At 45.2% G+C, this 24,299-nt stretch overlaps 1 protein-coding gene across 1 annotated transcript in view; it reads right to left on the reverse strand.

Annotated features, from left to right (window-relative positions):
- The window catches only part of PDHX (pyruvate dehydrogenase complex component X), a 361,556-nt gene that overhangs the window by 303,295 nt on the left and 33,962 nt on the right, over window positions 1-24,299 (reverse strand). The window lies entirely within an intron of this gene.

Below are 24,299 nucleotides of genomic sequence, written 5' to 3' on the forward strand. Positions count from 1 at the left end.
ACACCTGAGTGGTGCGGAAAGTGCTGTTTGACATGGGGAAGCCGGATCAGAAGCAGCCCAAACTTACGTTTGAGGGCAAAAAGAAAAGCGGTCAAGCTGGTTCGTCATCGGACGACCTACCCCAAGAAGAGGACACGCAATCGCCCTCTTTGAAAGCTATGTTTGTAGACCTTAAACACAGCCTGCCAAGTATTGATGGGAAATTGGACCATCTGACTGAACATATGGAACGCTTGAAGGAGAGGATGGATGGTCACACCACCCGTCTTGAGCAGGTGGAGTCTCGTACATCGGATCTAGAGGATGGCCGTTGTGAGGATGGAGAGAAGCTACTGCAAATAGAGCGGGTGTTAGTACTTATCTGCAATAAAAACGAGGAACTTGAAGCCCGGTCCCGTCGCAACAATGTGCGAATCTTGGGTTTGCCGGGGTCGACGGTCATAGGACGCATGAAGGATTACATGGAGACTTATGTTTGCATCACTTTTCCCTGGTGAGCTCTCTCAGGTGCTGGTGGTAGAGCAGGCACACCAGTCGCTTGGCCCCCGCTGAGAGAACCGGGGCGGCCCATCATTGTGCACCTGTTAAACTATCGAGATAGGGACACAATACTCCAGTTGGCTTGTGAACGCCACCCAGTGATCTACAATAACACGGAGCTCAACATTTTTCCGGACTATACTTCTGGGGTGCAGGCCGCTCGTAAGGCATTTCTCCTTTTTTAAGCGCACCTTGAGTCAAATGGTTGACAAGTTTCCCCTCATTTATCCTGCCAAGCTGCGGGTACTGCACAAGGGCAAGTTACATTTCCTTATGGACCCAAAACTGTCTGCCAGATATGTCAAGACTATTCCAAAAACAAAACCACCTCCGACCAGCGCACAGGCGGATGGGGCAGATGTGGGGCCTCCTGATGGAAGTGACACAGACTAAACTTGGCTCTGATGCTGCAGTTTGCGATGCCCCTTTGCCTGTGTGATGGAACTGGATCAGATTAGACCTGGGCTGACCTGGCAGTGTTGGCTATGGATGCTATCCTGGTGCTCCAGCCCATCCACCCCACTCGGGGGGGTTCCTGGATGGCCTCGCTGATGCTCCCTTGGATGAGTCCTAATAAGAACTTTGTTGTGTTGCATTGGGTTCTGAGTCTGGATGAGGTTGGGCTTGCTGGACTGGCCCGATTGGGGAGCCAGCGTGGGTGGGATTGTGAACTACTGGTTGTTGGGATTGTTGGTGCTAGACTTTCTACCTTTCTTTTTCTTCCTCTTTCTTTAGCAGCTGCTGCTTTCTGCAGAATAGCTGGGGAGGGCATGCGACTGGGTGGTTGTTGGGATGGTGAGTACCAGTGCAAGAGCTGTTAGATGCTTCACTTGGAATGTCAGGGGGGTGAATGATGGTCGCAAGATGCGCTTGTTGTCGGCTTATATACAGAGCCAGATGATTGATATCTGAATGCTACAGGAGACCCACTTGGTCGAGGGCACGTACTCAGGCAATGCACGATGAGTGGCAATTTTGATTCTGAAGGGATTGCCGTGGCACACCGGTGGGGTGGTAGTTGACCAGGGTGGGCGTTATGTCATGCTCAGAGGCACTTTATATGACAAGCCGTTCTGTTTGATATCTCTCTATGGGCCTAATGTTGATGACCCTGAGTTCTTTGAGGAAGTTTGGCATTTGATTGGTTCGCTGCATTTTATGGGGTGGTGATTTTAATGTGGTCTTAGACCCGGAGGAGGAACGCGAGAGCCGGGCCAGACCTCAACATATGGCAGCTGCGAGGGCATTGGCGCACGTCATGGCTGAGGGCGCTTTGGTGGATTTATGGAGGGCCAGACACAGTGGAGATAGGCAGGACTCCGCACATGACAGCTGGTCTAGATTAGATAGGTGGTTGGGTACCAGTGATGTGGAACTATGGATGAAGTCCATTGAGCATATGCCCTGCACTCTTTCACTCCTCGGTTTTGCTGGAGCTGCATGTGCCCAATGGGCCTGGCCGCACGTTTATGTGGCGGTTGCCTAGTGGAGCGTTGAGACACCGTGCCTTCTGGGAAGAGATTCGAATTGCTATTGTGGACTATTTCCGGATTAATCAAGGCTGGGTGTCTTCTGCTGGCACTTTCTGGGAAGCCTTTAAGGTTGTGATCCGTGTTGTCTGTTTGGCCAAGCAACATTGAGTGCCGAAGGCAATTCGACAGGAGCTGTCGGCGCGCCTTGCCGACTTGGGGAGGCAGCTGGCTTCCGACTGGTCAGCAGATCTTCCGGCTGAGATCCAGGAGGCGCTGTCCTGCTATGAGAAGGCGGCGCTTCGTGAGGTGTGCTTCCTGGGCAAGGAGGCGAGGGCGAGACGATATGGTGAGGGTGAGTGGGCTGGGAAGACGTTGACGACCATGCTTCGCAGGCCGTGGGCTGGTAACTACATCGTAGAACTAACTGACTATCCTGGGACGCTTCAGACGGGTAGCGTGGAGGTTCAGCGCGTCATATCTGACTTTTATTCGGATTTGTATGCCGAATGGCCAGGGATGAGTGGTTTGGATATCACTGCATATTTTGAGGAGTTTAGCTTGCTTTGGCTTGAGAATTCTCATAGACAGTATCTGGATGTCCCTTTTTCGGTATGATCCAGGCTATATGTAGTTTGTCAGGTGATAAGGCTCCGGGACTGGATGGTTTGACACTGGCCTTTTATAAGGAATATGCGGATGTTCTGGGGCCGCACCTTCTTGAGGTCTATGCTGAAGCGCTTGAGAGTGGTGTCCTTCCGGCTTGGCTGTGGGAGGCTCTTATAGTGACGATTCTGAAACCTGGGAAGGACCCTAGTAGCTACGACTCGTATCGGCCACTCTCACTAATAAACATTGATAACAAGATCTTGCCAAAACTTATTGCGACACGCCTGCAGTCCTTACTTGCATCCTTGGTCTTACCGGACCAATCTGACTTTGTGCCTGGGCGTTCGACACTGTATAACTTGCGTACCTTTTTTGCAATTTCTAGTATGATCGGGCCTGACGATCGCGCAGCGGCAGTCTTGCTGGATGCCGCAAAGGCGTTTGATTCGTATATGTTCGCCCTGCTGGCCTGAGTGGGTCTTAGCGTTAGATTTATTCAACTGATTGGCTTATTGTATTCCCAGCCGACTGCTTGATTGAGAATCAACAGGATGTTGTCGGCTCCTTTTTCGATTGCTAGGGGCACTCGCCAGGGTTGCCCTGCCATCTGTTGCCTGCTGTGTACTACAGAGGACTGCCCTTTTGCACCAAGAGAACTGCCTGCTGCATGAACCCACGTTTATGCCCTTCAAGGTCTGCCTTGCTGCTTGAGACCTGCTTGCACCCGTGAATACCTCAGGGACTCCAAGGGCTAGTTTGCTGTCGTCCTGATCAGAGCCTCAGGGGTAGAAAATGTTCCAACCATTTTGAATCTGTGCCTACACCTAGGCTGAGGGAGTCATGGCCCTCAAAGTCATGGTCCTCCAGTCCTGGACCCTTGGAAGTGGGGTTAAAGGTGCTGTACTAGAACTTAGTGCCGCAAAGCCCTGTAAAGCAATGCCGTGAAGACCACACACCAAGGACATGAGGTACAATCCTCGGCGAGCCAAACTTGATCCTGTGCCCGGCCAGCGCTTCATCACGGTCGGTCTGAACTTGTGGCTATTTCCCAGTCCAGTGAGACAGATACCCTCAGTTGGCACTGTGCGCTTTTTGCATTACTATTATCAAATTTTACTATTATCTAAATCTTTAAAATCATATATCTCCATTTCCACTGATTGGATTGTCATTTTGGTGTCGTATTAATTACATTTTTGTCAGTTGATAAATTTGTGTGGGACTTTCCTTGTGTTTTCACTTTATTGCTGTTTGTATGCTGCATAAGTTCTTTACACATTGCCTCCAAGTTAAGCCTGACTGCTTTAGTGCAAAGTTACCATAGGGTTAAGCACAGGTTAATTTAGTGACTGTGGTTAACGCAGACAAGGATTGTGGCTGTTGCTTGAGAAAGGCTCCAACAACCCAATTTCTCACAGGCAGGTATTAGGCAAGGTACCTGTTATTGTATTTATATTTTGTGTGGGGAAGGGAAGAGATGGTAAGAGTGGGTGGGTGGCAGGACACCAAGTATAATGTTTAATATTCATGGAACAGTGTAACTGAGGGAGCTGAGGCCACGTTGTGTGTGGCTTTCTGTGACTGCGCTACCCATGACCTACTTATTTGAGAAGGGGACAAGGGTGTGGAGGGACATCTAGAGAATAAACCTGTAGATGGGTAACTGTGTTAAAGGGGATGTTTTGTACATCAGCCTTTTGAGTGACATCACAGACAACTCAAGCCTCGCTCTTGCTGTATATTCAAGGTCATTCATTACCCTAAGATGAAAACCACAGCATTAGTCATCGTATCCATCTAAAATTCTATAGATCATTATTTTTAGGGACTTGAAAGAAGTGTTTCTCTAATCAGCAAACAAACTGTATTTAGAAGGTACTGACTAAACGAGGATGCGATATTGCAGTAATTTGCCTGATCCCTTTTGCTAGGTGCAGTCCTGATATTTTTATGATCTGTAGGCCAGACCGGACTACTTGCCATCATACATAGGGTGTCTGTCCTCCAAAAGAACAGGAGAACTTCAAAAAGCCTTGAGAGGAAGAGAGGATCAACCCAGAAACAGAGGAGGAGGAAGGCCACTGAGACCCAGGATACCCTCCTCGGTGATAGTGCACTCTAGAAACCCACATAACTTCACTGCAGAACTAGGGTGAAGTTTTACTTTCTTAGGTTTCAATATGTTACTGTAAACGTCAGGGATTCCCAACAAAGCTTCATTGTAATAACAGCAGACAAAATGCAACATGATGCCAGATGATGACAGAGATACCTCATCAAGAGATCCACCTGAACCTTTTGTATTGCTACGTATCCTGGGCTAACCTAATGTATTGCTCCACATCCTGGGCTAACCTAATGTATCGCTCCATATTCTGGGTTAACAATAAATCCTCCAAGTCAAGGAGGGGTAGAACAAGGGTGAGAAGTGGGTGGGGGGGGGGGGGAAGAAACCGGTTGTAGGGAAAGACCCTATACCCGCATGACACACATGTGCAGCAAAAGTTAAAGGTAACATCCTTCCCCCTCCACATCACAACTATGGTGACTGCGACCAGGTTCAAGCAACAACCCAGTAACAGTAGACAGCCCACAAACATGTACCTCGCAGTCGGAGGTCAGTGCTCGAGGGAATTCACACCCTCCAAAAAGAACAGGCAGCCACCACCATGGAAAAAGCAGGCCTTCAGCCAGGTTGCAAAGCATCCCTGAAGTGCCCAAGTTCAACACATCTTTCCAGAAAGTCATCTCCTGTGTCTCCATTCCCACATCAAGATTTCCCATGTTTTCATACTGTCAATTGTACTTTAGGGCAGTTGTTACATTGAAATAAGTTGGTGGAGAAGTACCAAGATTTTACCCCACCCTAAACTAATCATACAGCAGTCGCTCAGCTCTCCTCATCACACAGAGGCAAGTAAGATCCTGGGGGGAGTTATCCCAAAAAATGATTGCATTACTTCAATCACATTCGTAGCCAGGACAGGGAATTCCAGCACTCTCACATATGCTTTCATTCTCCCTTTTCCAATACCTCCAAGTTTCTTTCAAAGACAATCTCAACATCCAATGCATTCTGCCAGATGTCAGATCTTGCAAGTTCCCTCCAGTGTCCTCCATTCTACTCTCAGTGATTTCTAAAGTGTACTTTATGGACAATACCACTGATTCTACCCCAGACACCATCTATATTTCAAACCTTATTCCAACTGCAAGAGTTTTCTACTATAACCGGCTTTATAATAATTATGGTGTCTGAAAAATATCACTGCTCTTTCTGCCCCTTCACTAATTCACGTCTTTATCTAGTGTCTTACTCCTCGCGTTGGGCGGGAAAAGGTCTCTTCTAGATTTTTAGATCGAGCGCGCAGCGCTCTGGCCTCTTGTAATCTATCTTTGGGCTTTTAACCACACCCACCGCACGCCCATCACCATCACTCGTTCATGGGTTTGCCTTTCAAAAATCCTTTGTTATCATTGCTAAATGCTTTACGTTTGTCCCTCCTTGGGGCAGTTTTGTTACCGCCTTGGCCATCGACCCTGTTACATGGATAATTGCAATTTTGCTGATACGCTTGACTGCGAGCGATCTTCTTTTCCCTTTAGTGTCTCTCCTTCGCACTCACGGCGGCTGTGGCGCTTTGAATCGGCTCGCTTATGTCAACTGTTTTACTTTTCATTTTCAATTTATGTGGCAAGAAAAATCCAGTTAGGAATTTACAATGCTAATAGCTGTAACTGGAGCAAACGTGAGACCCATTGCATCGCAAATGCTTGTTATTTAATGCCCTAAGCAACTCGCACTCCACAGCATGCCCTTATCAGCCCAAAGACACTGCTGCACCAGACTGGTCTTTTCCTGTTGGTCTCATCACCTTGCTGCTGCAATATATTGAGCCTTCTCCCACGTCACCCTCGCTTAAGCAGATACCCACCAGATCTCTCATTTGGCCCATGAGCACTGATGCTGTGGTACAGTACCCGTATAACCTAACACAAGGACTATTTTATACGCCCACCGGGACTAGGGTTAACATGTAATATACACACAGGTGTCCCGTGGGGCTCACTTAAGGTGGGAGACCTCTTCCTGATTTAGAGGAATCCAGCATTTAATAGCAAAAACGTTTCTACATGCAACAAATGTTTGTGTAACACTAAAGGCCAGACGGAATATAAATCGACAACTTCCGTTTTAATTTGTCAATTGCATATATTAGAAAATATTTTTACATAATATTCCTTGTCATGAAACTCTGGAAATACATCACAGGCCCTACTATTAAAAGGAATTTGTTCAACAAAAATCATGGTGGTGGTGGTTTTGGGGGGGGGGGGGGCCTGCTTGATTTTTCGACCCCATGCAAGTTAAGGGGTCTCATCAGGACCAAGTCATCAGTACAAGTTAAGGGGTCTCATCAGTACCAACTCATCTCAAACAAGTTAGGAGGTTCAGGACATTCATCTTTTACAAGTTCATCTTTTGCCGGTTTCACTGCCTCCATCAAGGCTTCAGGTGTCTCTCCCTTGCAGCAGTCAATATCTTTTTCTTCATCTGTGACATGTTGGGGCACATTCCCCTGCATGGAAGCTGAACTCTGAGTACCTTTTGGGCTTTAGTAGTTGTGGAAAGAGATGGCTGGCAGATTAGGTGAAGGAACACCAGGTAGCGCCAACCATCTCACGTGGTCTATCCACCTCCCCTAGTTCCTCAGGTAGTTCAGCATGGCACTATTTGTTATACCAGGGCAACAAAAGCAGATTTGCTTATCTTGATTTCGTTAATTCAAGTCCCGCCTAGTTGCAAATACCAAATATTTTCCAAATTCGAACAAACTCAATGCCCTCCTTCTCTCTTGCAGGAAACTCAGGGACCTAGTACCATCTTTATTTACTTTCGAAGGATTTCCTCCTATTGGACGAAGAAGTCAACGCTCTTAGTTACAGTCACAGCATCTCAGTACACCCAGTACTGCATTTTGATCGTTTCTCAAAAATAAAAGCATGAATGGATTCCAAGCAGCCATGACAAAGCCACCAGGCTTACAATTGGGCTGAAAATGGTTGACTAGTTTTATCTTTAAACACAGAAGTTTGTTGCAAAAGCCCAACCCGCTCTTCTTTATCAGAATGTATTCTTTACTTCTCCAATCATATGTTTGTGATCCAGAGCTCAAACTGTCACTGTGTCGCAACTGGGATTAAAAAGGAATGATCAATAATTAGAGAATTGAGGTTGCGTATGGTTGAATGCTTCACCCAAGACACTGGGGTATACTGCAGTCAACGTTTTCAAATATGTTCTGTAATGTTTTATTTGTTCGAGATATTCAATTCCTCAGATGCTGGCACGCATGTCCCAATCATCTTTGCCTTAACAGTTTTCCTTTACACTTAAACTATTAATATTTCGTGAGAATTTGGTTTCTGTGCAATGTGTACTGCATATAGTATTTGTTTCTTAAAGCAATAATAATAATAATAATAATAATAATAATACACCCTTTTCTCCTCCCTGTCCATCACCAAATGCTTACGCCCTGTGGCTGTCTTACTCTATCTACTGTGCGTGGGCTCAGATGAGGAGGGAAACTCAGTCTATAAATCAGAGGATGATCTATTGGGCCAGGAAGCTTGAATCCACTGAGCCAGGAAGCTTGAATCCACTGAGAGAAGCTTGAAACCGCAGAGCCAGGAAGCTTGAAACCGCAGAGCCAGGAAGCTTGAAACCGCAGAGCCAGGAAGCTTGAATGCGCAGAGCCAGGAAGCTTGAATGCGCAGAGCCAGGAAGCTTGAATGCGCAGAGCCAGGAAGCTTGAATGAACAGAGCCAGGAAGCTTGAATGAACAGAGCCAGGAAGCTTGAATGAACAGAGCCAGGAAGCTTGAATGAACAGAGCCAGGAAGCTTGAATGAACAGAGCCAGGAAGCTTGAATGCGCAGAGCCAGGAAGCTTGAATGCGCAGAGCCAGGAAGCTTGAATGCGCAGAGCCAGGAAGCTTGAATGCGCAGAGCCAGGAAGCTTGAATGCGCAGAGCCAGGAAGCTTGAATCCACTAGGCCAGGAAGCTTGAATCCACTAGGCCAGGAAGCTTGAATCCACGGAGCTAGGAAGCTTGAATCCACGGAGCTAGGAAGCTTGAATCCACGGAGCTAGGAAGCTTGAATCCACGGAGCCAGGAAGCTTGAATCCACGGAGCCAGGAAGCTTGAATCCACGGAGCCAGGAAGCTTGAATCCACGGAGCCAGGAAGCTTGGATCCACGGAGCCAGGAAGCTTGGATCCACGGAGCCAGGAAGCTTGGATCCACGGAGCCAGGAAGCTTGGATCCACGGAGCCAGGAAGCTTGAATCCACGGAGCCAGGAAGCTTGAATCCACGGAGCCAGGAAGCTTGAATCCACTGAGCCAGGAAGCTTGAATCCACTGAGCCAGGAAGCTTGAATCCACTGAGCCAGGAAGCTTGAATCCACTGAGGCAGGAAGCTTGAATCCACAGAGCCAGGAAGCTTGAATCCACAGAGCCAGGAAGCTTGAATTCACAGAGCCGGGAAGCTCGACAGACCCCTAGTCAACTCAGAAGTCTCAACTGTGTGTGCCAGCAAGACTTGAGATGGATCAGGCTGTGAATTATTCAAGGAGTTCAGTCTCTCCATGTGTTGTAGTTGCATCTGATGTTAAATAAAGGCAGTGGGGTGATATGTGAGACACTCTAGAATAAAGAGAAACTGTCGCTTGTCAAAGGGGTGAAGGTTAGAGTTGAGGGAGCTCTACGGAGAGCAAAGATGTGGTATTTTGTCAATATAGGAAGTATGATTAGGAGGCTGAGCAGGACGTCTTGTAAAATCCTAATGCAGAAATTAGGTGCACCACGGAACTGAGTGAGTGGATTTGATGTTGACAGAATGAAACTCTTACAAGGTTTAATTCTTGCAGCTATGATGCTACTGTTCGTCAGGAAAGTTTGTAATTTCCCTATAACATGTTTACAGTATAGGAACTAGAGGCACATGCGGTATCTAGAAAAAATTAGGCTTCATCATCCTACGTTTCCCAGAATCTTTGAGGAGACCATTCATAAAAGGTGATATAGGGGTATATATTAAAGAAAAATACATCCTAAGCTAACCTAATTCGAGCATGAGCCTGAAACATCTACTTTTCTCTTGCTGAACACTTGCATTACGTACTGCTGTCAAGTGTCCCTATGTTGTGCGACACTTAGCAGTATTGAGGTTTTTTTTTTTTTTTTTTTTTTAAATCACCTACAAATTGCATTGAAGGACTGGTCAACATCGTTAAGTATGAACTTAACGCCCAGAATGTAAAGGGCCGCCGGACAAATAGACATTATGCTCAATAAATCCATGTAACTCCTTCATAAATTGACAGCCCCAACAATGACTTTCCCAGGTGATTTATTGTCTTACTAGGAGCTTAAGTAGATTTTATTGACGCTTCCAGATGCAGCACATTAAAGGTGACATTTTCATCAGACGCACATATCTTAAGCAGCGATGTGCTTGGCGCTTCCCTCATAAACAACACCTAAGTGACTGCAGGGGCCCAGCGTGCACTCCTGGGTGACAAGGCATGGGGCCATGCATCAAGCAGTCCTCATTAGGAAAAGCGTAAAATATTGTGTCCTTCATGCAAAACCAATGAGCCATTCCTTTATTGCCTGACCACTTCTAACATATCTGTGAGTATAACAATCGATCATAATTTCTAATCGCTTCTCAAAATCTCAAAACGTAAGGACAGTCATAAAGGGTTGGATAAAATATGGTCATAATGAGATTCCTAATAATTAACAAACCCCGCTTTTATAACTGAATCTTAATTCTAGGTCGCACAAGGCCCAACATTTTTTTTTTGTTTTTAGGATTTGTAGACCGATATCTAGAACTAAATGCTTTTCAGTCCAGAAAGGTTATTTATATTCCATGACAGTAATTATAATTCTGCAAAGTTTCGAAGTATTTCAACATAAATAGCTAATACTGCTGTATAAATGTTGAATTTCTACTGGAGGAAATGTACTAGCTTTAAATTCTGTAGAATTCAGGTAACCCGCATGACAACATACACCGATGAGATTTTTACATTTTTTATTTTTTTTGGCATTCACAGAGCTCCAAGTCTTTTCAAATCTTGGGGCATGGATCTTTAGTCAACCCTGCTAAAACTTGGTAGTAGGACATCTTTATAGGAGGTTATCCCAGCAGCAGAGGATATTTGCTAGACCTTCCTTACACCGGTATCAGAATCTGCATACATATGATGGTTTTTAGTTTTTTCCGGTGTTGATGTAACTCCTCAATATCAAACTGGCCAAAACTGAGTCCAGCATAAACGTTTTTAAATTTGATGGAGGCACTCTCTACTAAGTAGACATGTAATGTATCTTCAGTTTAAGGTGCTCTTCATAGGCTGCTTATTAGGGAGAAGTCAACTCCCTTCCCTCGTAAACAAAGCTCTGAAGGAGTCTCTTGAGATTTTGAATTAAGTTCTAAAGATATGTTTCTTCTGCACCATCTACGTTGTGGAATGATCTGATGTGATCTATCAAAGGCAACTGAAGTTTTCTTCTGATAGACAAACTTTTATTTCCAGTTCTTTTCTGGTCTATTGTTTATAGTCACAGAAAGACCAGGTAAGCAGAGGAAGTTCAACTCTCTAGTCTGGGGACCTGAGATCAGAATGGGGTTTCAGCAACAAAAAAAATGCAATTCTAATTTCCAACTATTAACAGAGAAGTAAACATTTTAACTATTTCTGGTCTGCAGCCTACATTAATTGTAGCCAGAAACATATACTCTTTGTAGTCAATGACCTATACTCGCTGACTAATAAATGTTACTCTCTGTATCAGGCAACATGTACTATTCGAAGCCAGACATCTGTACTTTTCTAAGTCTGAGATATAATCCTTCTGTAGCTGGTAACATAGTCCTTCTAAGTAGCAATAACTAAACATTGAAGCTAGTAACCTAACCAACTCCTGACATAATGTGAGCCCTGGCATAATCAGAGAAGATACTGGAGCTCTAATGTAACAAGAACACTGCTATAATGTAGTGTTTCATTGCAAAGCACTAAAACGGGTAAGATTTCATTTTTTGCAGGAAAGTACACTTCTGAAGCATCATATCTCTTAGACAAGCAAATATTTTATAAAATTAAATGAAACTAGACGACAGACCCGGGTATAACAGCTATTTATGATCTTTCAGTGAACGTTATTTGTCTGGTTTTCAGAGATTATTGGCCTGGTTTTAGAGATAGCTACCCCGATTTTAGCAGGCACTGTCAAATATAAATGAGTGCTTGGGGTTAAGCCCTTTAAAAAAATAATAATAAACTGTTACGGAGTTTAGGGAGTACTGGACACATTTTAGGCAATACTGCCCGAGTTTCAGGCATGATTGACCAGGTTTAGGTTTCAGGAAATACGACGTATTCTGGTCTGGTACCTGAGAATATGATCTGGTATCAGAAGACATAGGTACAGCTCTATAGACTGTGTTAGCATGTTTTTGGACATACTGATCTCAAGGACTGTCAAGAATACCGGCCAGGTTATATTGAGTAAAATGGGTTCTGTGCACATTTGGAGACCAGACTGTTTCCATTGGGGTACATCCTATGGGGAGGAAGCAAGCTTATGGAGCTGTTCATTTAGTATTTAGGTCTGTTAAACCCTTGGGTGGTATCCCCTAACTTTTGCATACTTATGGTTGGAACTCTAAACTAGATATCTTGCTTTCCTTGATACATTTAGCTTTAAAACAAATGTAATGATGTCTAGACGTAGATTTTCATGCATTTTCTATATTAAAGTCCTTATTTGGACATTCAATGTACCAGACATATTATGCAAAGTGTGTGTTGAGATCTTCATTGCAGAGCTAGTTAGAACCAGGAGATGCAAGTAGAACTGCATGGCAATTTACTTTATGCCAGCATTTTTTTTTATAAAGCGCTATGGAAGCCAATGGCAGTTTCAGAGGTCCGGCCGAGCTTAGGGATGGGCCAGTAGGAGACAGCAAAGACATGTTAAAATCATGAGAGTCAAAATATGTTATGCAATTTGTAAAGCGCATGGCTGCCCGGAGGCTTCCCAGCGCTAAAAGGACCGAATCTGGAGATCAAGATTGACATGACGGACAATCGCTTATCTGGGAGAAACAGTAGATCTTTTCTCTATTTGTTGATCTGACTCGAAGTGAAGATGTACAAGAAGTAGGCTGCAATGCGGAGGGGGTGGGGTTGGAACGGGGTCATTAATAGTACAGAGACCTAATCCCAAACCATATGTAGATCAACAAGAACAAGGCAAAGAGACAAGGGAGGTCGACCTTTAACATCTTTTTAGTATGTACGCAGTGAGTAATTTGTACCAGGCTAAAAGTTTTACATTTCACACTACTCATCAGCTGTCCTGAAACCGAGAATGAGTCAAGTAGTGAAATACTGCAATCTTCAAAATCTATCATCATTTTTCCTGTCCATAACATCAACGCATGAGGATTCTGTAACCTGGGTATGGGCGATTCACTCAGGAGTGTGCAGTAGGGTACGCCATCCAGTTTATTGGACTATGCAGAAAAAAATGCCTTGGCATCCCCAGGGCTGGTGAGCAAGTAACTCCATTTTACATTCACTGATGCAGCGATTAGCTCGTGGTTTGGCAGAAGACTAAATATTGTTCTGACCATGTGGAATCAAAAACTGGGACTGTCCTGGGTTTCGCTGTGCTGTTATACGTCTTGCTACTGGCCTCCAATGGACTCAACTTGCTGATGTTCTAGTCCTGATGATGACCCCTTCAGTCGTTCCTTGGGTCAAAACGTGTTGAAAATAGTGAGAGCATTCACAATGATGACTGTAGATCAGCCTAATGCCCCAAATGTGCAATCATAAAATCTGTGCATTGTGGCCTACTAAACATTTACTACTGCAACTCAAATTAGGACCACAACTGTTTAATTACTTTATTTTATCACCAACAATATCCTCACTCACTGAGCACTTTGCCGTTTTTTTTTTGCGTCTGTCCCCTAACATGAATACATGTCAGGTATTTATTAAAAAAATACTTGGGCCTTGGTAACTTTTTAGGTCTCACAAACATAGTGCATGTGCTGTGCTGCAAGACTTATTGTTTGCAATTTAGTGGGCTTACAACCTGCCCACAGCACACCAATAGCAGTTTCATTCGTCGCTCATTTGCAATGTTTCGGTTGTTTAGCTCACGTAGGCTTCCCTTCCTTTGTTGCGTTACCTCCTCCCGGGAGCATGGACCAAACATGTGTGTTCCTCCTCCTCTTTATTCTTGCAACACACTATTTGTTTTTATCTTTTAGGCGTTTCGGTGTTATTCCTGAACGTGAAATGTGCCTTCTTACTTTTAACACAGGCGTACGGCTTCTTATTTATGTTACTTTCACCCCATCTGCCGTCTCTATTGCCGTCTTTAGTTACTTGCGCCCACATCTGTACTACTCTACTTCATTCTACTCACCCTCCTCTATACCACTCTACTCTGCTCTCTTCTACGCCACGCTCCTCTGTGCCACTCTACTCTGCTCTCTTCTACGCCACGCTCCTCTGTGCCACTCTACTCTGCTCTCTTCTACGCCACGCTCCTCTGTGCCACTCTACTCTGCTCTCTTCTACGCCACGCTCCTCTATGCCACTACGTCACTAGCTTTCAGCCATCAGGAACATGGCTAAAAGACATGGGAAAAGCCAGTAACTCAAGTAGGACAGACCTATTGGCTTTGCCAATGCTTGTTGGGACAGATGTTTGTTCTATTTGTTGTTTTGTAGGTTACAGGGAGGGTAAATAAGTTATTTTACCAGGATTGTAACTCGGGACATCCAGGTCACGCAATAAAGTAACTCGGTAAAACAAAAAAACAAAAACTATGCAACAACTGAGTTGCGTTACTGGGGGAACACACTTCCATACTATGCTCTGCAGCAGTAACAATAACCATTTCAGATATTTTTAGATAAATTTGTGACGACCTGAGTAACGCAGGTATCAGATATTGCATCTTGCTGGATACACACTGCTCTTTACAGCAGCTTCTTAAACCCTCAAATCATCTTAAATCCTATATGTGATCAATTAAGTCGGTACGTGTAATCCCCGATGCTCCTTCACTGCAGGTTTCATGGGGTCAGAGTTTGTAAAGTAAAGCACCCACTCTGCTTCTTAGAACATTGTAACCTGGTCTTTCTGGGGCTTCGGAGCGATGCTGTTCTTGCAGCAGGGGCCTGTTTTGGGGGCCGGGGCGCACTGCTCCGTATGCGCTGTGATCACATGTCCCGTCGCGGCGCCGAGGCTGGCCCGGCCCGTTAATCTTCGCACAGCAGCAACAAAGGCCGTCCCAGACTGAATTATAATGACCCAGAGCGATAAATCCAGCCGATAAAAACACAAGCGGACGAAAAGGCGCCAAACCCGGGACAGCGGCGAGGGCTGAGCGACATGCCAGCCAGATCAGTGGAAGGAAAATACAGAGGAAAAGAAAATGCTATAGGACGAGTTTAGGAAGCCTCTGGTGGGGGAACATAGCGGAAAAAGTCAAATCAAACCAGGGGCACAGATCGGAAATTCGCATTCCAGACAGACATCTTGGAAGCTCGGTTTGAGCGGGTGCACGGCCACGAGGCGCTATCCCGAAAAGGGGGAGGGGTTTCTCGACAGAATAATCATTCAACTACCGACATTACGCTACTAAACCTCCACATTAATGTGCGCGCGAGCGCTCACACAAATAAACCATAGACTAAATTGTCCATTTCGGTCACTCTACGTGGTTTCCATGGCGCTTTTATATAATGCAATTTCACCTGCTAATGATTAGGTCTGGTATAAACCAAGACCTTTTGATGTTTGTAAAATGATACGATGGAAATGGAAAAAAATAATCCAGGATCTCATTTACTGGGAGCAAGGAGGGTGGAAGCAGAAGGGGGGTGGAGAAACGTGGAGCAGAGTTCGACTGTCAATATATACATTTATATCCCCCCAAAAAACTCTGCCTATGAAAGAAACTGGCACCAAGGACTAATGCGATAATATATCTCTTCGGTAGTCATCAATTGTTCACAAACAGACTTTAAATGGCTTACAGGTTTAAGGCATCTTCTGCAGAGATCTGTGTTCCCAGCAAGGTCCCCTTCATAGAGCAGTGAGAAGGTAAATTAATGCACTTGCTTGAGATGTGTGTGCATCTACTCACAGGTTTGACTCGTCATGAAACATATACAGGGCCTCTGAATTATGCAGCTGTGGCATTTTTCGCATAATTATAGGTTTGCCACATAATCCACCATCTGCTGCAAAATCGGAAGATTTTAACAAAAAACAATGTTTCTAGCTCAGACGGTTAAAAACGTACTAAAAATGCAGCAAACATGTGGCACAGTGGAAAGCCCTTTCCAGAGGTTGTTTCAACTGCTTGCTGTTACATGCGGGTGTTAAAATGGTACTATTGAGGTGCAACCAATACCCCGATAGTGCTAACAAGGGCAAAAAAAGGCAAAATAAGCAATACTTGCACAATATGTGAAGCATTATGCCGCACAATTTGCTTTATATTGCCGCATAATTTACTCAATCGTGCCTTCCTCCACCGCATAGTTCCAGTGCCCCTGAATACAGAGGGTTAATGGGCAGAGGCATAACTCAGACTTCAGCTGTGCAGGGTAGGTCCCCAAACCTTATCCTCCCCATCCGCCAAGGTCTATTAACATCCGCAAGGTAACCTCGCCACATTCTGCAGGAGAACATAATTTTGCCTAGCAGCAGAGTTAAGGTGCCTGTTGCAAAGCACACAAGGCAGGTGACAGATTTGTATTTTGTGTAGACAGTTTAAGGGGTTACGCCGCTTTGTTTGCAGATCCCCTGGGGTTACCTGCAGGATGCAATTTACAATGCCTTGTAGTGTCACTTAGTAAGCACAAGGCCTGGCATCTTCACCATCAATGTTTTCCAAAACCCATGACAAAAGCAAAATAAGCACTGACACAGCCAAAAGACTGTCAAGCCAAGTCCAGTCCTGCAGGCTTTGTCAATTTTTGTTTTTAGTCCGAAAGTGATACCTGCTGACTAAACACATATTTTCGGCAGGAGCATGAACCCACAGAGCCATGATATCCAGACAGGACTCATGTGACCTAAAAGTGATACACAGATGCTTTAAAGAGTGGAGCCCAGTGACGTTTATATGGTAGCAGATGCTACAACAGGCGCATCAACCTGCTGAGCTGTCCTAACCCCGCAAGGATGTCGGCGTGTCTGGCTTTCGAACACAATATGGTACAGGAAGTTAATGCAAGGAAGTCACAGTAACGCACAGTCTCCACACCACAAACACTGGTCCATGAACGATGGGGATACGCCAGGGTTCCATGGCCTGGGTTGGGGCAGCCCTCCCCCGCATCCTCTCCTACGCGCTCGCTGGCACACACCCCTTATTTCTCTTCAGGCACAGGGGGTCACTGCTGCAATCAACTGGAGCCGGGGGACTGGGGGGCACCAGGAGCGACCCTGGGCTTCCAAAACTGGCCTCCAGGGGCTGCAGCCCACCTGGGAAATGACCGACGGAATAAAGGCCAGAACGGTCCTGTTCATGACGCCCGCAGGGGATTGATTTATCCGCCATGAACCTAAACTGGAATCGTTTACAGTCCTGGAAATCTGTCCTGGCTCCGGGACCCTGGCATGCACATGCCTACAGGCAGGGGTGGCCTGTCCTCGCGTGAATGCACTAACTGCACTCACCTGACGGGCCAGGTGGAACAATAAGCAATGCATTCCATTTTTTACAACTCCTCCACTCTGTTACAGCCCCCATCCCCTCCCCCGGTGGGTTTCCTCTCTACGGGAGCACATAATCTATACATTCTGTCAACAAAAGCAGCTCATTAAGAGAGCCGCGTTCCAAAACTTACAAACTAACACAATGCTGCCATCTGCAGGTCACGAACAGCACAACCGCTCAAACACATAGCACAGAAGTCACCCTTTGTTTGATCAGATTCGTCCTAAGGAGACGATCAGAATTGGAGACAAACATACCATTACACCAGCGGTCTACAACCTTTTCTGTAATGAGAGCTACTTCTGATCATTGCAAAGCGTCGTGAACTACTGAAGGGCAAGTAACTTACGCATTGCTACCAAACACATCCTCTCCCAGCTTCTTTGACTTTAAACCTAATGTCCATGGAGCCCGATACTGTGTTTTGAACAAAATATTGTGACTATGGCTACAATGACAGGGCTGCCCCGTGCGTCAGTGAGTGCATGGTCTGTGGGGATGTATGAATATGTGTGTGAATGAATGGGATATATATGTATGGGTGACTGAGAGTCTGTGTCATATGTACTTGTGGCACAGGACATACCTTTCGGCATAATTGGCACCTTTACATGTACAACACAAACACACAACCCTTTTTAGGGTCGAGCCTGCGTCGCATGCGCATGCGTTTTGCTTGCGAGACGCTTTAGGAGTTAGAAAAGGGCTCGTATCCCCGTCCATGTCACGTCAGTGTCTTTCATTGGTTCGTGGGCTTGCCTGTTAAAATCTGCTTGCTTTCAATAGTGGAAGGCATGCATAAGTCATGCCTTTTCCGGTGGTTAGCCCTCCTCGAGCGCAGCGACCAAGTACCGAAAACATGCGAGGCTCGCTGTTTTCTGTCCGGTTTGTGGACTACTTTTTATCTTTGTTCGCAGCGCGATCTCGCTTGGCAGAAGTCGAGCGCTTTGCATGACATCGACCCTGTTACATAGTTAATTGTACTTTTGCAGGTTACGTAGATAATTGCACTTTTCCGATAGGTTTCACTACGAATGAACTGTAGCAGTGCGATCGCGCTCTTTTTTTTCTATTTAATGTGGCAAGAAAAGTCCGGTTGGGCGTTTAGAAATGCTAATAGCTCTAACTCAGAGAAATGCAAGACCCACTGCATTGCAAATGCTTGTTTTAATTGGAAAACATTTTAAGTGCAGAAAAGCGTTCTGCAAAAATGTTCATAATAAGGAGAAAAAAATCTGCACTTAATGGAATGGAATTTTTCTGCACTTTAAATTTCTCCCATTTGAAAGAAAATTACTATTTTTCAGTTATAAATATAACACTGTCTCTACCAGCAACTGGGAGCAAGATGCCTGCTGTTTGTAAATGTGACAATTTGAAAAGGTAGAAAATTAAAATGGAAGAGTTGATTTAATCATTGTTAACTCTTCATTTTAATTTTCTCTCGTTTCAAAGAATTCAGAAATATCTTTTTGTTCTTATTCTCTAATATCGAGTTGAAAACAATGTTAATTTAGGAGTTAAATACCTTAGTGCTTCAGTTCTGAACTTCCGTGACCCAAATGAGTCATAAATCTGGTTGGCACACTGCTCATTATCAGGCTCTGCTATCTGCAAGCTGATAATAATCTAAATAAACATAGCCTTTCCTTAACTTTAAAAAGGAAACAAAACTTATTTATTGCAATTTTTAGTTAAAAATGAACTCCAGGCTGGGAGCTACTCTGAAGCTTTCTGTGAGCTACTAGTAGCTCGCAATCGACTGATTGGAAACACCGGCATTACACCAAATAAGATAAAGACCAGGGCTTTAAGTGGGCCGGGTCCTGCCGGTGCTCAGCCCTGGCAGTTCTAAAAAGCAGGTGCTGAGACGGGTCCCTTTTGGGCTCTCTATTTTTGCCACCAGCCTGAAGGTGAACTGCGGCAGTACCACCTTGTGCTTCCTTACATAACTTCAAAGAGACCCCTTACAGTTCTTTCACAGTATTTCAACTTCAGAACTGAAGCTTTTTCAATATTATATACAAAGAAGCTGTTGTGCTGATTTATATTAAACATGATGCACTATGCCTGTGTGTGACATTTGCATGTTCTCAGTTTGGTTATGTGTCAGATTTCATTACCATATGTGTGACCCTTTATCTCATGTAAAACAAACCAGTTATGTCCATATAATGAGATACGTTACAAAAATGTCACACTTTTGTGCACAGTGACGTCTATAAACTGTCCTAAACAGCTCCAAATCTCTTCAAATACTTATGCAATGTCACAAACGCACCTTCTTTTACTAACACAACTGTCTTGAAATTTTAGTCACTTCAGTTCAATTTGAATATGCTTAATATTTTGGCAGCACACTTTTGAAAATAAATGCACGTTATATCCAAAACAGACTTCAGTTTTATTCAGTGATGGGAAATTAAAGTTTGTGTGGTTTTCCTCTACAAATGGATGCATACGTTAAGTCAGTAATTGAAAAGTGTAGCCTCTCAAAGTGGGGGGCAACTGCAGCTCAGTCAAAGCGCTAGTTGGCCGGTTCAGTCGAAGAGCCAGGTCTTGAGGTCCTTCCTGAATTGAGGCTGAGAGGGAGATTGCCTGAGATGAAGAGGAAGAGAGTTCCAGGTCTTTGTGGTGAGGTAGAAGGATCTTCCTCCGGCTGGGGTCTTGTGGATCAGTGGGATGGCAGCCAGAGCCAGGTGAGCGGAACGGAGTTGTTTGACAGGCGTGTGGAAGGCGAGGTGGTGGTTGAGGTATGCAGGTCCGGTGTTGTGGAGGGCTTTGTAGGCATGCGTAAGGAGCTTGAAGGTTATTCTTTTGTTGATCGGGAGCCAGTGTAGGTCTCTCAGGTGCCCGGCGATATGGCGTCTGCAAGGGATGTCCAGGTTAAGTCTAGCAGCAGCATTATGGATTCTTTGCACCTTCTTTTGGAGCTTCTGAGTGGTACCTGTGAGCAGCTGTATTTTGTGTATGTTAACACATTCTTAAGGTGATCTGACTACAGGTCAGGATTGCGAATTTTCCTCCAAGTCAGAACTGTCCACTTCTCTATTGCTTGATCTTAGTCTGTTAGTAGAATTAATCCAGATATGTTGTATAGTTTAAATCGAGTGACAAATACACTCAGTACTGACAGATTGCCATTACCAGAGTAAATGTACATGAGCGCTAGCACTTGCTCCCCAACAGGACAGAGGTGCAGTAACAATATATTACTTTTTGGAAGAAACAGGAGCAGGGACTGCAACGGCCAATTACTGTATAAACTATTACTCACTCCTTTACTGTTAATGGCCGAAATCAGCGCCCATCCCTTTTCGCTAATCAAACACTGGACAGTCCTTTTTAAACTGTGCACATTCCTCCTATTTCTGAAGCGTAACATGGTACTCTCCAGTACGCCTTACATTCTATCACAGGTCCAAACAGCGAGTGTGAGTTTCCTGTTCCACATGTGGACGGGTCATACAGCCCATGGTCGTCTTTGACGTTCTAATACATGGAGCCCCAAATTTATAATTGAGAAATAGGACCACAAGTATGAGAACTCAAAAACCACTTTACCGGGATGAGCTACGCTCTTATGAAGTCCAGAATCTTTAAAGTCTCTCCACTTATACCACTTACAGAGCTGAGCACTAAAGCCCAAGTGGCGTTCAGAGTCGCACTCTTGACTTAATTGGCAAAATACATCCTGTACCGAAGGGCCTTGAGCTCTTCCGGACCAGCCTACAGAAACAAATGTTTGGGACTTGTGATAGCTGAGCTCTAGTCGCAACCACTGCAGCATTGATGCATCCAGGTCGGTGTGAGCTTTCCTAGGAGGTAAAGGGAACTAGTTGTGACATGTGTGACTTTACTGTGAGATGCGGCACAGTGACACAGCCCTGCTGGGCAGTGGTGAAGCAAGGGTGCCATGGAACCCAATGCGGACAAGAGGAATGGCATACAAGTAGGGGGATTAGAAATCTGCTTCCATTGGGCTGTAGTGGGCCCCTCACACCACTCGACTCCAGGTGCAATTGTCCTACTGCAACACTGATAGCTGTGATCCTGCTCCTCAGGATACAAAAAGAACAGATGATGGACGGAATGCGGAACAAATCAAACATTCACCCCAGTCAGAGATCTGGGGTTAATCCATCATTTCTTTTTTTGCTCACTATGCCATTCAAGTGTGGACCCAGCCATATGCAAATCAGTATTGACCCTCCCAATTCAGCTTCAGAAGCAACCACAGCACTCCTGGACCAAGGTGAAACCGTGGTTCTCATTGTCCTCGACCTCGTGGCTGCGTTCGACACCATCTTCCACCCCACCCTAAGACTACACAGCGCCGGCATCAGCGGCTAAGCCCTGAAATGGATCCTCTCCTTTCTCACCGGCCATACCCAGACTCAGGCTCCCACCATTCACATCCTAACCTTCAGAGATCAACTGAGGCGTCCCCCCAGGGTCCTCTCTAAGCCTCACCCTCTCCAACATCTACATGGCCCCGCTAGCAGACATCAGAAACCATGGACTCAACATAGTCTCTTACGCAGACGACACTCCGCTGATCCTGTCCCTCACTGACGAACTTGCAGTCACGAAAACCAACTACCACAATGGGATGAAGGCAGTCGCCGACTAGATGAAAGACAGCTGCCTCAAGCTCAACTCAGATAAGACGGAGAACCTCATTCTGGGCCCCACCCCCACAGTCTGTGACAACTCCTGGAGGCCCACTGCCTTCGAAACTGCCCCATCTCCCACCAACCATGCAGGCAACCTCAGCATCATTCTCGACTCTATGGCCCACCAAGTCAACGCCGTCTCATCCTAGTGCTTCCACACACTCTGCCCGCTCCGGAAGATTTTCAAGTGGATCCCCACCGACACGAGAAGAACAGTCACCCATGCACTCGTCAGCAGTAAACTTGACTACGGCAACGCACTCTATGCCAGCCTCAACAAGAAACTCCAAACAAGACTCCAGAGAATACAGAACACCGCAGTCAGACTCATCCTGGACATCCTCCGCCACAGCCACATCTCTGTCCACCCTAGAGACCTACACTGGCTCTCTGTCAACCAACGTATCACTATCAAACTACTGACACAAGCTTACAAGGCCCTTCACAACATCGGACCTGCCTACCTCAAACACTTCCTTCTTCTATGCACCCCCCCAGGCAACTCCGCTCTGTTCAATTGGCCATCGCCACCATCCCTAGGATCCAGGAAAAACACGGCTGGAGGAAGATACTTCTCTTACCTCACTGCGCAGACCTGGAACACGCCGCCGCTTCACCTCAGGCAGTCAACCCTTGCTGGCTCAGTTCAGCAAGGACCTCAAGGCCTGGCTCTTTGACTTACCCGCATCCCTCTTCAATGCCTTGAAACACCCCCACGTGATAAGTCACAATCTATAAATATTTGATTGATTGATTGAGCCACACTCTCAAACTAGACTGATCTCCCTCCAACTGTACAAAAACAAAGGTCTTAAAAAAAAAAAAAAAATAAAAAAAAAAAAATCAACAGATGCCTCACTGGCCACTTCAGCAACCACTTGCTCCTCAACACCATGTAATCCAGCTTCAGACCCAACCACAGTACAGAAACAACACTCATTGCCACCTAAGGCTTCATTCAACATGATCCTGTACAAAGGAGATACCGCAGCTGTTACCCTCCTGGACTTACCAGTAGCATTTGACACGGTCTCCCACCCCATCCTCCTCAGAAGCTTATATGAGACTGGTATACAAAGAGCCGCTCCCTGCTGGAATCACCAATCAACTCACCAGAAGACTACAAACCATCCAGTACTCAGCAGCCAGATTCATCCCTCAAGGCTCAATCATTTCACCGATGCTTTTCGACATTTACATGAAATCATTACCGGCAACTATCAATTAATAATGCTACAATTATGCAGATGGCACACAAATAGTCCTTAAACTGGAAGCCCCCAAAAACATTGGAAACTCACAAATCTTTCGTTATCTCAGAGCCATTGACCAGTGGATGACATGGAGCCATCTCAAACTGAATGCTTCCAAAATGGAAATACTCACATACAGTGACTGGAAAAGTTATGACCCACTCTGCACCTGGCCTAACGATCTGGGACCACCTCCTAAAGTATCTAAGAAAGTAAGAAACCTTAGAATTACCGTGGACTCCAAGTTAACAACAAATGCTCAAGTAGACAAATTAGCAAGATAAAGCTCAACCACCATGAAAATTCTGGGACGCATCTTCCCCCACTCTGGGATTTCCACACAAGACCCAGGCTACTATCTCGCTCGTACTGTCTAAACTGGATTACGCCAATGGCCTCTACCACAGATCATCTCTATCTTCTATGAAAAGACTACAACGGCTTCAGAACTTTGCTGCCAGACTACTCCTACATGTAAAGCCACAAGCCCACATCTACTCTGCCTTGAGGGCCCTACATTGCTTACCGATTGCCAAAAGATGCACCTTCAAGTTGCTTTGCATCACCCATAAAGCAATATATAGAAAAGGACCACTTTTCATCAGGAATAAAATCACCAAATACATTCAAGAAAGGAGCCTCCATTCAAAATTGGCACCCCGCCTTAAAACCCCACCATACAAGAAAAAGACAATAGGTGGTGCATCTATATCTGTTCAAGTGGCCAAACTATTCATTACCCTCAAATACAAGATGCACAAATAACTATCTTATGTTGAAAAGACTACTCAAGGAGTTGGCTCTTTCCTAAATAACCACCTTACTCAAACAGCAATGTACTGTAAATCTCTGGGTATGTAAACATTTATAATTTGATTATACATATATGGATATGTGATTTCCTTTGTACAAAT

Source organism: Pleurodeles waltl, chromosome 3_1, assembly GCF_031143425.1.
Source record: "Pleurodeles waltl isolate 20211129_DDA chromosome 3_1, aPleWal1.hap1.20221129, whole genome shotgun sequence".
Lineage (NCBI taxonomy): Eukaryota > Metazoa > Chordata > Amphibia > Caudata > Salamandridae > Pleurodeles > Pleurodeles waltl.